Source organism: Lactuca virosa, chromosome 8, assembly GCF_052849685.1.
Source record: "Lactuca virosa cultivar CGN04683 chromosome 8, Lactuca_virosa_CGN04683_v6, whole genome shotgun sequence".
Lineage (NCBI taxonomy): Eukaryota > Viridiplantae > Streptophyta > Magnoliopsida > Asterales > Asteraceae > Lactuca > Lactuca virosa.
Window position 1 is genome coordinate 193,482,060 of NC_136433.1, and position 12,910 is coordinate 193,494,969.

The 12,910-nt window shown below is 35.2% G+C and overlaps 1 long non-coding RNA gene and 1 pseudogene across 2 annotated transcripts; both read right to left on the bottom strand.

Annotated features, from left to right (window-relative positions):
* Nucleotides 1-4,995: 4,995 nt before the first annotated feature.
* LOC145129140 (uncharacterized) lies at nucleotides 4,996-6,127 on the bottom strand. Of its 2 annotated transcripts, none has more exons than XR_013717319.1 (2): nucleotides 5,386-6,127; nucleotides 4,996-5,287 (listed from the first exon to the last, which is right to left on the bottom strand). It is a non-coding gene; the product is annotated as an uncharacterized LOC145129140 (long non-coding RNA). The 2 variants fall into 2 exon arrangements; XR_013717318.1 differs by having other exon boundaries at nucleotides 4,996-5,303.
* A 1,595-nt stretch (nucleotides 6,128-7,722) lies between these two features.
* On the bottom strand, nucleotides 7,723-9,833 carry LOC145133572 (polyphenol oxidase I, chloroplastic-like; annotated as a pseudogene).
* Between the last annotated feature and the right edge of the window lie 3,077 nt (nucleotides 9,834-12,910).

Consider the following 12,910-nt stretch of genomic DNA (forward strand, 5'->3'; position numbering starts at 1 on the left):
TAAATCAAAATTAGCCGACGGAGTCTAAATGAAAGTTGTAGAGCATAATTTCACCTACGCGTGGATATAAAGAACGTCAAAAACGAAGCTCGTATACAAATGATATGAATTTTTAAAGTTTTTAAATAAAAATAAATAAAAATTCGAGACTTATCCGATGGAGAATGCCCCGCGTAGAGGGTTACGCCCAGCGTTCGTATGCAAGGCATCAGATCAGCCACGTCGCCCCTCTCTTCGCGCAGATACCACCTATCACAGTTGATGACACGTCCGAGACCCGGGAACCAAGCAGCTGCCACGCCGCGTACGCCCAACGTACTCCGAGGCTTCGGCCAGCTATAAAAGGCATGCGAGCTTGCCCAGTTATGGTTGCCATTTTTCAATCTCTTTCACCCTTTACTCTCTTCTCTAGCTACTTTTAACCCCCCGAAGTCCCGGTATCATGTCTTACACCCGAAGCAAGTTCCGACGCTCCGAAATTCCCGAGAAAAATCATATTTTCAAGTCGAAACTCTGCCTGAGTAAGGCCCGTTTTCAACTAAAATCCCCGGTTTTATCACAGAAAGTCATATATAGAGCCGAAGTGCCGCCCAAATTATCATTTATTCCTTCGGTTATTTCACGGTGAGTTCAATATATAGGAACAATTGTATGTTATGTGTTATATGTTCAATGTGCTTTCCTGTGTTATTCTGGTTTTATACCTTTGGCTATGTAAAGCATGATTTGTATACTAACGGAGCTATACCTTTGACTTGAAGTGTATGACATAAACATCACTTGGGTATTGGTATGTAGCCTTTGACCATGAAGTGAATGATTAAGCATTCCTTTGGCATTGGCAGAAGGCTATGCAGGGCTGAAAGCCTATAATTTTGCTAGCCAAAATGTTTATTCAGAAATTGGTTATTTTTCATGCCATGGGCAAAAGTTTTATTGATGTATATCAAGTACTGAAATTGTTATGTCTCATTGATTATAGATCTTTGAATCAGATTATCCGTTGATATGAAAATCATGTCATATGATACTCATCTGCCTTTGTTGTTCTTTGTTCCCCTTTGTTTCTGTCATATTGGTATGTATATGGCATAACGTTATATTGTATCTATTATTGAACTTACTAAGCGTCACCACTTACCCCTCCCAGTGTCTAACAATTGCAGGTAATAAGCATCCAGTATAGTCATATACTGTTGGAAGATTTAGAATAGTTTATACTATTATTTTTGTACTTGTGTTTACGTTTGTATAAAAGCTTTAATATCATGGGTAGTTATGTAATATACTAAAACTTAGTCGGTTTGTATCCAGTCTTTTGTAATCAAAGTATCAATGTAAAATATTATTTTTGAATATGCATGTAGCATGTTTTGGAGTAACAATGTTTTTAGTATGAAAGTTAGGGTCTTTCAATCATGGTATCAGAACAATAGTTTAAGTGAACTAAACATCATATGTTGGTATTTAGACTTAAACCGTTGGAAGTGCCATATATGAACTGATTTATTAGGAGTATATGGATACAAACCTTAGGAAAGATTTAAGTGGGGTATTGGGTAGTGATAAACCCTAGTATTCTAAAATATTAAGTTACTTCAAAATTTTCAGAGAATTAGTTTAAGTGAACTAGGAATTTTGAGAATTTCTAGACTTAAACATGGGTTGCTAAGGGATGATGATACGATGTGTATCTAGTATATTTTAGGTTGAATACCTAAATGGACAAGCACTAGAATATTAGAGGAGATATGGCTTATATTCTAATATGTGCTAAATGATAAATAAATATAACATGCCTTAGGTCGTTTACCTATATTGCTATTACTTGAGAAAGTTTAAGGTCTGTTGCCGACCATAGTATGGAAGAGGAAATTTTATGTATTCCACATTTAAAAATTTATATATTAGAACTGATATGAAACTTTTGGGTGGTCTTAAAGGATAAAGTTAGAAACATTATCCTTCTAGATCACATTTTGGACCAAATCTGAGCTTTGGAGCTCTTAGAATCGGAGAGAACAACTTAATGCCTTAAGCTGTTGGAAACCTCGAAAACCACGACGTGGTTCTAGTTCACCATGGCATAGCGATGGGGATTTTCCCGAAAACCACGACGTGGTCAGCTGGAGTCAACATTGACCGTTGACTTTGACCGTTGACCTTGAGGAATGACTTTTGATTTGTGGATTTTGTTTAGCCATTGATGTCCTGATAGGTAAATTAAGGATGTGCCTCGTGTGGTTATCTAGGTGGCGCCTAGCACCTGTTGTGGGATTTTGAGGACGTGTCGGCTTTTGAGCTGCTTTGCGAGTTGAGTTTGCTCACTATACTGTAAGATACATGGATTGTATGTGATTGTAGTCTTTGTGACTCCTGATGTATATGTGGTATGCCTGTGTGCCTGTTTGCTATATGTATGTGGGGTGAAATAGACCCGGTACAGCCTTGTGCTGGCATATGAGTTGAAATAGACTCGGGGGTGAAATAGACCTGGGGGTGAAATATACCCGGTACGACCTTGTGCTGACATATGAGTTGAAATAGACTCGAGGGTGAAATAGACCCGGGGGTGAAATAGACCTGACACAACCTTGAGTTGGCGTATATGTATGGTATGCGGTATTTTGGGGAACTCACTAAGCTTTGTGTTTACGGTTTTCAGTTTCTGTTTCAGGTGATTCCGGTTCAAAGGGGAAGAGCTCGGGACGATTGCATTGCACACACCACGATTTTGTCCGCTTATTTGACTCCGATGTACTTTTGGGATGTTATTGATATATTTTGATTACCTTATGGTTTTGACAAACATGTTTGAATAATGGTCTATTTATATAAAAACAAAAAAAATTTGGTTATGAGTTTTGGGACGTTACATTTTATTTTAGTGTTATACATATAAATACTATTTTACAATACATACATGTGGATTATGTGTCTTTTAATTTTTGTTGATTAAAAAGGCCAACAATTAAATTATAAGAGTGCTAATCTTTTGTCTTTTAATTAATTTTATAATTAAATCAAATGTAACTTTATCTTTTAGTATAAACGCTTGTTTGTATGTGATTAAAATCGAAAGAGATGAGCAATCAAAAATAAAAACGAATTTAGACTAATTTGGAACTTCAGGTTCCACGACATGGGTACAGATCAGCCACGTCGTGACACACAGAAAACACACAATTTAATTAATTTATTATTTTAGGTTCTTAGCTGCAAACCACGACAAGGTCAAGAGGTGACCACGACATGGCGACGATGACAGTCGCGATCTATATAGATACCATGGTGTGGTGAAAGACTAGCCACGTCGTGGCGAAGGGGCAGAATGACTTAAATCATTGTTTTAAAGCAAAATCTGATTCAATATCAATCAAGACAAATTTCTAGACTTTTAAAACAATTTAAAACCATAAACCCTACACATACAAACCCTAACATACCCAAAGGACAAAGTCTAAGTGCAATAGACTTGAGTTAGCCACACTCTGATACCACTAATGGGTTTCGATCCTCATTAGATCAAATAAATGGCAACGGAAAACAGAAACAAATATGATCTAAACTCGAAACAATGGATCTAAAATCAACTAATCTATGCGACTTATAGAACTCAATGGATAGAAAACATACCTTAGATTTCTTTGTGGGTTTCTTCTCTTGATGAGCCAACTGATTGGATTTGAGAACCTAAAGGAGAGTTCCTCTTTTGAAATCACACCCAAGAGACAAACAAGAAACAAATCCAAGCAATCCTTAAACTTAAAGCTTCAAATAGAATCAAAATCTCGATTTTGTTCTTCGGCCACGACGTGGAGATCAATAGGCCACGACATGGGATCGACAATTTGGGATTCTTTAGGTTTTTGAGAAATCTGAACTTTTGATAGCTGATAGGTATTTTCACGAGTGCCAAAACTGAATTTCGAGCTCTCTATTTATAAGGAGGTGATTTGAAACCCCAGGGATAATTACCAAATATAATAATAATTACCTAATGAATTCAAATCATTCTGGAATATTCCATATTCCATTTATTTACTATTAATTAATTAACAAAACAAGTCCCTCAAATAAGTATATTTTAAGATTTGCTTCACTTTGTTCTTGCGTGTAACCGAAAAGGACACTGCTATTTATAGAAATATTATCGGACTTTGTTATGACTATGAGCACTAATCTCCTTCAGTAATCACCTTTTTTACGTTGATATCTTCAAGAAATTGAGAATGAAGTAGAAATTGAAATGAAGTATACACAGTTGAGCATTTTAATTTTCATGATTATTGTTTATGTCTTTATAAATTTTTTAGATTTACATAAAAAACTTGACTCTTTTTTTCTAAACGGATATCCACCGGGTTCCCCATACCCGACATAGATTTTGTTACCTGAACCCGTCATAGATTAGACGAGGCGGGATGGGGATGGATATCGGGATCGCAGATCGAGTGCGGGGATGAGGATTACATCCTCCACTAATATCTGCCCCCGTTTGCGTCTCTACTTAGAGTATCATAAACTCATCGTCATATATAGTTTGGAGTTACCTTTAGAATGGTCTAGATTTGATGGAGTGTGAAATGAGGTTTCAGGAAGTGGTGAGTATCATATTTCGGATTATTTAAAAGTAAGGAGACCACAAAAATGAACGTATATCCGTCATATTTAAGATATTTCGGAAATTAAGTCTTCCGACAACACAACTTTTAAAATACTCATTGGCCCTAGTTAGAGGCTGTTTGGCAGGATCTGAATTTTTAAGAGGTCTGAATTTCTAAGTGGGTATGAAACTTTAAGATCTGAATTATTAACAGACTGTTTGGTTGGAACCTCTCAGTTGATATGCTGAATTATCGAAATTACTGTTTTACCCTTATGTATTATATTTGCTGAATAATTATAAAAAAAACTATAAATACCGTACAAAATTCATATTGGCATAAATCAAAATTTATCATTAATAACTTGTAATGATCTCTTTGACATAAATTTAAAAAAATAATATCATTTTTTTATATCCAAAGAATTTCAAAGTTAAAAAACAACATATTTGACATTGAATGTCAAATTTTGTTAATATAAGATGGGGTATTCTTCAGTTTGAGATTTGAGTTTTCAATATGTCTTTATGTTTCAGAAGCCAACGATTGTTCAGACATTTTCAATCTCCATATTCCACAGCTTCCTCTCCACAAATAAATCTTTGAGTTAACTTCATGATCAAGTGAAAACCTTGAAACAATTTCTATCCCATTACTCAAGGGAAAATGTGAACTGGGATCTGCAATTTCATAAGACTATCAAAAAATGAATCCATTAACCATCCAATTTAACCAACAAAAAGAATTTAGGGTAACAAGGGAGGCTAAACAAAGTTACCTAATTATATCTCGGTTTCTTCATCATGTTAACAATCAGTTATAAAACCATACTGCTGATGGAATTTAGTATCCGGTCACTCTTTGGCCATTGATGAACCAAGTCTTAAACAAAGAAAATTACTCAGCCCCTAATTATCACATATAATCTCCACAAAATCAATAACAACAATTTTGGTTTCTAACGCCTAACAATCTGAAATCATATGCAAAATACCCCAGATTGTTGTTTAGATTTCTCTATAATCTAATTGCGATCAAAATTACCACAAATCAAATTTGAATATTGCACAATTGACCACAAACGCACACACATGGAGCAGATGAATGTCTACCAGTAAGTGTTGAATTAAGCATCAGTCGGAGAGACAGGGGAAGTTGGCAGGGATGGTGGAGGTGGTGTCGCTGGTTGAGTTTGACGGGATGTCCGTGGAAAGCCGATTAAGAAAATCAAGTTCAGAAATAGCTTTCAGAAATTACCTGATGTTGTCGATGAGTTTGACGGGGCTGGAAGGAGGCGCAGACAACGACGCTGGAGGAGGCGCAAGTGCTGGTGGAGACGATAATCGGTCGGTGCTAGAGCAGTAGGTTACAGGTCCTCGGAGATGGCTTGGAGGGGAAGCCGTATCGTGAAATAGAAAAGAGAGGAGGAAGATGTTTTGGGAAAAATAGGAACACGCGTGTGGTTTCTTTTTTCCAGATACAAATTTACGTCTGGAAAAATAAGATCTATTTTAAGAGTAAGTGGCAAAAAAAATAAGATACAACCAAACACTCTAAATCTGAATTTTTAAGAGTCTTGCCTCTTAATTATTCAATTAAGAGGCTACCAAACGGCCCCTTACTCGACTAAACATTTTAAGGCTCTAATCATATTACAAGAGCAATGAGCAAAAACCATTTAAATACTTGAAACAAAATAACACTAAATTGCTTTAATAACATTTCAATACTAAAACTCTATTAACAAATGTTGTTTCACTATGAGAACTAGGGGCGGAAATTATTTGATCCGGAACCGAAAAGCCCAAAAATTAAATCTAACCGAAATCGATTTCAAACTAAATCATATTCAAATTCGGTTTTGGTTTGGTCCGAGACCGAATCGAATTATGAATTTGCATTTTGGTTCGAGTTTTGGTCTTATGAAGTTTAAACCAACCGAACTGAAAAAACCGAATTTTATAAATTAATTAATTAAAAAATATATTTTATATTTTATATATTAAATAAAAATATTATTTATAAAGTAAAAATCATTTGAGTCCATTTACTCTTTGAATGTTTTTGTATGAAACTTTAGTTCTTTTTGTTTGCAACTTTAGATTTTTGTGTTAAAAACATTGTAATTTATAAATTTTGTTTGGAAAATTGCAACACTAATTTTTTTTTTAAAGTTAATATTTGGTTTTCTCGGTTTTCAAATCGAACCAAATCGAATTAAAATTCGGTTTTCGGTTTGGTCTAGAGAATTTGAATTCGATTTGGTTCGGTTTTCGAATTGGACAAAAAAATTTTCAAATTGAGGAAACCGAATAACCCATAAACCGAACTGATTCTCACCGCTGAGAACCACTAGCAAAAACTGTTTACATACTCAAGCAATCATCTGGACCAAGGTGGTTCCAGTGAAAATAAATATCTTTATATGGCGGGTGAGACTTGACAGATTGTCTACCAGATTAAATCTTGCACGAAGAGGAGTAATTAAACATTCGTAACACCTTTTGTCCTTTATGCAATGCTTTCGAAGAGAACGATGTACACATATTCAAGAACTATTCCAAGACACTAGAGATTCAAGGGCATATACATACTTGGTGGAATGATTTTCCTGCCTCATCGGACTCTTTAGAAGACTTGTTGGGGGTAAACGCTACTCTAAAAATGGGAAGTAGGTCTTTAGACACCTTAGAAGCGATATCAAAAGCATTCTTATGGACTATATGGAAAATGGGAACCACATGATCTTCAACACCAATACTAAGGTCAAGAGTCTGTTAGCTTTAGCCTATGATGTCAAGGCTTTGGCTTTTTTATGGATTAAGAGTAGAACGAAATGGGTAGAAATTTGATTTGGAACTCTTAGGTTGAAAACCCATTGTAGTGTATCATGTAAGTCCAACTTCTTGTTGTTTTTAATTGAAGTCTAGCTGTTAAAAAAAAAAAAAAAAACTCAAGCAATCATGTGACAGCAACTTACGCTAATAAACATTTTAATACTGTAACCCTGTTAACAAATTGTTCCATTTTGAGAGTAATGATAAAAAAAACCATGTAATTATACGAGAGCAAAATCATCAAAAACCATATAAATATTCAAACAAATTGACCCTAGTTACTCTAATAAACATTACTGAGAGAGATTATGAGAGGCCTAATCTTCCAAATTACGGTGAGCTCACGAGAGAGACAGAGATACACACAACTAATTACTAGTTGTAGTGATATAATAAAAGATAAACAACACAATAAAAGTAAAAAAGGAATTGCGCTTTCTTCCTTTACAAACTACAACTTATTCATTTGGGGAAGGAATCCAGAATCAAATTGCCGAATCCTCCATTTTAATTATTACCTCACCATGCATGTCATCAATTTGATTCCTTTTCATAAACGTCGATCAACTCGATCTTGATATCTTCAAAGGTGACATCATCACACCCTACTCTTGGCACAATGGTCACCTGAACAGAATCATCGCCATCAGCGTTTATCTCCTCCAACAGCTCCGTCAACTCTATTCTCACTCCGGTCATTGAATTCATTTTCTCACTGTTTTTATGTGGAAGCAGTCCAAAACCACCGGCATACTGGCTCTCACATGGCGAGATCCTGTTAATATCTTCAAAAATATTCACGAACACATCAAACTTAAAAACTTCCCACCATTGAAATTGATTCCTTTCAGTAGCAAGATCTCTTTTATAGTTTTCTTTTGGTCCTTCGGTCTGTTTGTTTCAGGTCTCTTCACTTGAATAGTCACAGTCTCGCTTATACTCAACGGAAACTCCATCTCCGTCACATTTTCCGGCGACGTGGTTTCCGTATAAGTAGCAGAACGTGGTTTCGGCGGATTACTCTTCCATGGAGTTTCTGAATCCTCGTATTCGTATTTGAGATCTTCCAAATTCACACAGTGTTTGTTGTAAACACGTACAGGTTTCCGATTCTCGTCGTAAAACACATATGATGCTTCTTCCCAGTTTTTGTCGTTGGGTTCCTTCCGCCCTTCACCTCCTAAACCTTTCCAAAGTGTCCACATCCGGTCGACATTTGCATGGTGTACATAGAACAAAGGATCATACGCGGCGGAGTAGAAGTTGCCCAAGTCCTCGTCATTCGGAGTTCTAGGGTCACCCACCCATCTGTGAACCGCCGTATGACAACCGGCTTCTATGGATCCAACTGAACTGATGGGATTATCACCGGCGACATATTCGCCACCAAAGAAACTTGTTGGATCGGAGGCGTTGCGCTTCATCTGCCTATTCATAATACACAAATTAACGCGCACTTGATCTAGAGGAGAAAGATTTCGTTCTTTCATATGGTAATCCAGATCGATAACAGCTGGCCGGAGGTGATTGACATTCCGGTAGCTATTGTAAAGAGGGTTAGATCTTCCTCTGTCTTCAAACACGGCGGGAATTTCCATTCCGGCAGGGTCGTCCCAGTTCCAGTAAGGTAACCCGAAAGTTTTATCTTCAATCAAATCTCCGAGTATCCTCTCGAAGAAATAAAGGAACCAGCGATGGAAGGGAAAGAAGAGCCACGAGTAATGAACCTGGAGTACTTTTTCCGGGTAACCGCTAGCCATTTGAGTGTAACTGTTATTGCAGTAAGCGCAATGAACTTTAGCTTGGTTCTTGAAGCTACACGGGTCGTCATCTGGGAGAGCCTTCATTTTCTGCATCGCGTCCTTAAACTTCTGGATGTACTCCGGCGAAGCTCTGTGTATCGGCTGTCTGATGCGAGTTTCACCTGTTGTAGGGAACTTGTAGTCCATCTCCAGTTCCTTGGCTGCCGGAGGACAACACGCACCAGTTCTTACGCCACTTTCGAAATCCAAGTTCCATAACGAGTCCGTGCATCCTGGCACAAAGGATGGGGCTTTGATAGGGTTGGCAAAGACCGGTGGCAGAGTGTTCAGGTTGGTGGTGGTGTAGAGGCCGCCGAGCCCAAGGAGCAAATTTCTTCTGTCTACATTCTGCCTGTTGAGTGATGTTTCTGGTGGTAGTATGAGCTTTTCAGGTTGACGATTTGTGGTTGGTGGTTTTTCATGGTCGTTGCATGAGACTTGGAAGCGGTGGGTTAGCTTTGCATGTGTCTTCGACCGTCGTCTGGTGGCTGTTTTGGAAAAGTCCGGCGAAGAGGGGATGAGGGTAGCTAAGGTAGAGCTCAAAGAAGCCATAATGGAGTTTTGGGTGCTCAATACTCCCTTTTAGCTTCCCTTTTATAGAGAATTTCATGTACCTTTGTCTTGTGCAATTAATAGTATATAGATTAGATTCCAATTAAAAGTTGATTAGTTTGTTAATAGTCATCATTCATCAATAATCGATTTTACATCTTGCCATTATATTAATAATTAAAATGTTAATTTTTTCTTATTAAAAATTCAATAGTTATTAATCTCCATATTAATTAAAAGTCAATATGACATCTCATAATATATAATAAAAAATATTTATATGACAGTTATATATATCATCTCATTCAACATTTCTATAAAACTCAGTTATTGGACCCGATCAATTTAATCAACATGGAAGGAGTGAATCATACTTGTCAATTGAAAATAATTCATATTAAAAGTTTATTCCAATTTAAAATTGTTTAAATCATGTTTTAGACAAACCTGAAATTGTATAACAATGTTGGTTAAAACCAACACACAAAATCATTTTACAAAAAAAAAGTTTAAGTTTCATGTCGTCTTTTTGAAATACATATCATCCTTAACAGGCTAATACGTGTGGATTATCTTTTAGGACATGGGATGAACATACCAAAATTCCGACCATACGACTTGGGCTAGTAACCAAGATTTGAACTTTTACAGTAGGAAAGATTAACACGTGATTTCCATGTAAGATATAAAACATGCCAAATTAAAATGTTAGTATCAACTACAAGATCTAAGACTTTTGTTGGATCACGACTTTTTCTACCTAAATATAAAATTAAATTTATAGAGGTTAACAAGTTTAATGAACTACATAATCAAACATACTAAAACATTATATTTCTATGGATCGCCAAAAACACAAAGAATACTAATAAAATGTCCTTACTGAATTGTTCTCGTTGCTCTCGTTCGTACATGCTTAACTACAAAATTCATATAGGATTTGTTTCCCTCACAACTTTAAAACACATTATTATGACAAAGAATGTGTCCACACCCATTATAAGGTAGCGTTTAGTTCTTAATCCCATTCTATGTGGGATGAGGTTCATGTATCCACCCAGGAGTTTTTTTGTAAGAATAGGGTCTCTTTGTATTCTCTTTGTAAAAATAGGACCGTTTGAATTCTATTTGTAAATATGGGGTAGTGCCCCTACCAATCCACCGTTTCAAATATTAGATTTTCATATTTAACTCTTTGAAATTTCATTACCTTTAGGTTATATAAACTAAACTGTCATATATATATCTTCTTTATTTTTAAGTATGGTAATTAATAATAGAATAATTAATTATTTATGTTGAAGTGAACATTTTAAAAAATTACCTTGATTTGTACTTATAGCAAAAAAGAATTAACATACGCTTGTTTATTTTGTTAATATTTTTGAATATTGAAAAAATATTAGTTAGTTATTATTGTTATTATTATTATTATTATTATTTTTTTTTTTGCATATTAAAGAACTATTAGGATGGAGAGAAACAATAATATTTTCCTCCTTCGTTTTAATTTTGGTAAAAAAAAAAAAACAAGTCTTACTCTAAAAGTTAACAATTCATGGTAAAAAATTAAGTTGTATTTTGAAAAAGAAATCATATACAAACCCCAGAAAAAAAATATTTCGTTTTAGTTTGTTTTTATGCATATAAAACCGAAAAAAACGAAATAAACCGAAATTAACTACATTGCATTTTGAAACTAAAAATTTCAAATGAAAAAACCAAAATATTCGGTTGGCAAAAGAACATAATTGTGCACATTTAAAAACGTCTTAAAATAAAAAATAAATAGATAAAATGAATCAACGTTTTTTTGAAAAGTTTTTTTTCTTATGAATCATCTTATTTTTTTAATAATTTAATGATTCATTTTGTTTGTTTGCTAAAAAATTATATATATAAAATATTTTTTATCTTCCTCAGGGCCGGTCCATAGGTTTTCAATGCTCTGGGCAAAAAAACTTAACAATGCCCCAATACCATTATTAAATATATATCATAATTAACTTTAGTATTTTCAACAAGTTCATTAGAATTACCCCTAATGTAATCAATTTAAAAAAATAGGGCCAAACAAAATTATTAACAGTGAGACACAGGACATTAAATTGTTAGAATGTGACAAATAGACAACTCCTAATGTTATTATCTTAAATGTCAAAATTAAAGAAACATGTCACTGTGTTCATCAATTTGTAATATAATCTCAAAACTGAAACAAATACTCTTCAAATCTTCTATCAAAATTGGGAACAAGGAATCTGTCAGCAACAAAACATTGTTAGAACTGCAGCACCACCCAATTAAGGTAAACTCAAAGGGCATAATCGTCCAGCCAATCTATCCCTTTAATATTATTTGAATCCAAACTCCAGGTCACTTTAAATTGGCAACTTTAACTAAATACACCTCTATGAGTGGGTTATAGCATCAAGGGCAGAATCGTCCAAACCAAACGTTGCAAACAACATCACACCACACCTGGGTAAAATTCCAAGACAAAGAAAAAAACGTAACATTAGATAAAAAAAAATGACATCTAGAAAAGCTAAGCAACAAATTGAGAATCGAGTAATTTCGTAGCAATAGGGGCAGGATCATCCATAATAAGAACCATATAGGAGAATAATTTCATTCCAAATCTGATCAGTACTAGATCGCTGAGAAGAAAAACATCCAGAGAGTCATGGAAATCATAGCAGGAAGGAGTATCAAAAAAATGAAAAAGAAAATCTTCTTGTGTTCTTGTCAGAAATCGAGACAAGATTGGAGAGTTTAGAGAAATAGAGAGAGTTTAGAGAAATCGAGAGAGAAGATAGGATAGTTTATAGAAATTACATTTCTTATGTTCTTGACAGAAATCGTTTTGCGTATCCGAATAACAGCCTCCTGACCAATCGACGATTGAGAAAACCAATCGACTCCACGTATTCTACATTTCGACTTTCTAGGTAACGATTGGGAAAGATGGAAACGAGTAAGCGACGATGTATCAGAGTACGGAGATGCTGAACTCATTTGGGCCAAATGCCTATAATAATATCACGATGGACTACATTTATGCTCTTCTCTTTATTGCTGCCCTGGGCTTCCGCCCATACTGCCCAGGTAT